This window comes from Musa acuminata, unplaced genomic scaffold, assembly GCF_036884655.1.
Source record: "Musa acuminata AAA Group cultivar baxijiao unplaced genomic scaffold, Cavendish_Baxijiao_AAA HiC_scaffold_1005, whole genome shotgun sequence".
NCBI lineage: Eukaryota > Viridiplantae > Streptophyta > Magnoliopsida > Zingiberales > Musaceae > Musa > Musa acuminata.
The window spans coordinates 22,501-25,000 of NW_027021221.1; positions in this window are offsets into that span (position 1 = coordinate 22,501).

Here is a 2,500-nt window from a genome sequence, read left to right on the forward strand (position 1 = left end):
TTGCTCCGCTCTCGACGGTCACCGCGCAATGCAAGAACAGGCCAAAAACTGGCCAAAACGGCCCAAAAACGGGCCAAAACTGGCCATTTTTGGCTGCGCGAGCGAGCGGCGAGCGGCGGACAGCGAGCGAAGCGAGAGGCAGCACCGTCCCTGCTATACGAAAGCCCCATCCAGCCCTGTGCCACCCGGGGGGTTCCAGGGTGCTGAGATGGCTGACGTTTTGCTCCGCTCTCGACGGTCACCGCGCAATGCAAGAACAGGCCAAAAACTGGCCAAAACGGCCCAAAAACGGGCCAAAACTGGCCATTTTTGGCTGCACGAGCGAGCGGCGAGCGGCGGACAGCGAGCGAAGCGAGAGGCAGCACCGTCCCTGCTATACGAAAGCCCCATCCAGCCCTGTGCCACCCGGGGGGTTCCAGGGTGCTGAGATGGCTGACGTTTTGCTCCGCTCTCGACGGTCACCGCGCAATGCAAGAACAGGCCAAAAACTGGCCAAAACGGCCCAAAAACGGGCCAAAACTGGCCATTTTTGGCTGCACGAGCGAGCGGCGAGCGGCGGACAGCGAGCGAAGCGAGAGGCAGCACCGTCCCTGCTATACGAAAGCCCCATCCAGCCCTGTGCCACCCGGGGGGTTCCAGGGTGCTGAGATGGCTGACGTTTTGCTCCGCTCTCGACGGTCACCGCGCAATGCAAGAACAGGCCAAAAACTGGCCAAAACGGCCCAAAAACGGGCCAAAACTGGCCATTTTTGGCTGCACGAGCGAGCGGCGAGCGGCGGACAGCGAGCGAAGCGAGAGGCAGCACCGTCCCTGCTATACGAAAGCCCCATCCAGCCCTGTGCCACCCGGGGGGTTCCAGGGTGCTGAGATGGCTGACGTTTTGCTCCGCTCTCGACGGTCACCGCGCAATGCAAGAACAGGCCAAAAACTGGCCAAAACGGCCCAAAAACGGGCCAAAACTGGCCATTTTTGGCTGCGCGAGCGAGCGGCGAGCGGCGGACAGCGAGCGAAGCGAGAGGCAGCACCGTCCCTGCTATACGAAAGCCCCATCCAGCCCTGTGCCACCCGGGGGGTTCCAGGGTGCTGAGATGGCTGACGTTTTGCTCCGCTCTCGACGGTCACCGCGCAATGCAAGAACAGGCCAAAAACTGGCCAAAACGGCCCAAAAACGGGCCAAAACTGGCCATTTTTGGCTGCACGAGCGAGCGGCGAGCGGCGGACAGCGAGCGAAGCGAGAGGCAGCACCGTCCCTGCTATACGAAAGCCCCATCCAGCCCTGTGCCACCCGGGGGGTTCCAGGGTGCTGAGATGGCTGACGTTTTGCTCCGCTCTCGACGGTCACCGCGCAATGCAAGAACAGGCCAAAAACTGGCCAAAACGGCCCAAAAACGGGCCAAAACTGGCCATTTTTGGCTGCACGAGCGAGCGGCGAGCGGCGGACAGCGAGCGAAGCGAGAGGCAGCACCGTCCCTGCTATACGAAAGCCCCATCCAGCCCTGTGCCACCCGGGGGGTTCCAGGGTGCTGAGATGGCTGACGTTTTGCTCCGCTCTCGACGGTCACCGCGCAATGCAAGAACAGGCCAAAAACTGGCCAAAACGGCCCAAAAACGGGCCAAAACTGGCCATTTTTGGCTGCACGAGCGAGCGGCGAGCGGCGGACAGCGAGCGAAGCGAGAGGCAGCACCGTCCCTGCTATACGAAAGCCCCATCCAGCCCTGTGCCACCCGGGGGGTTCCAGGGTGCTGAGATGGCTGACGTTTTGCTCCGCTCTCGACGGTCACCGCGCAATGCAAGAACAGGCCAAAAACTGGCCAAAACGGCCCAAAAACGGGCCAAAACTGGCCATTTTTGGCTGCACGAGCGAGCGGCGAGCGGCGGACAGCGAGCGAAGCGAGAGGCAGCACCGTCCCTGCTATACGAAAGCCCCATCCAGCCCTGTGCCACCCGGGGGGTTCCAGGGTGCTGAGATGGCTGACGTTTTGCTCCGCTCTCGACGGTCACCGCGCAATGCAAGAACAGGCCAAAAACTGGCCAAAACGGCCCAAAAACGGGCCAAAACTGGCCATTTTTGGCTGCACGAGCGAGCGGCGAGCGGCGGACAGCGAGCGAAGCGAGAGGCAGCACCGTCCCTGCTATACGAAAGCCCCATCCAGCCCTGTGCCACCCGGGGGGTTCCAGGGTGCTGAGATGGCTGACGTTTTGCTCCGCTCTCGACGGTCACCGCGCAATGCAAGAACAGGCCAAAAACTGGCCAAAACGGCCCAAAAACGGGCCAAAACTGGCCATTTTTGGCTGCACGAGCGAGCGGCGAGCGGCGGACAGCGAGCGAAGCGAGAGGCAGCACCGTCCCTGCTATACGAAAGCCCCATCCAGCCCTGTGCCACCCGGGGGGTTCCAGGGTGCTGAGATGGCTGACGTTTTGCTCCGCTCTCGACGGTCACCGCGCAATGCAAGAACAGGCCAAAAACTGGCCAAAACGGCCCAAAAACGGGCCAAAAC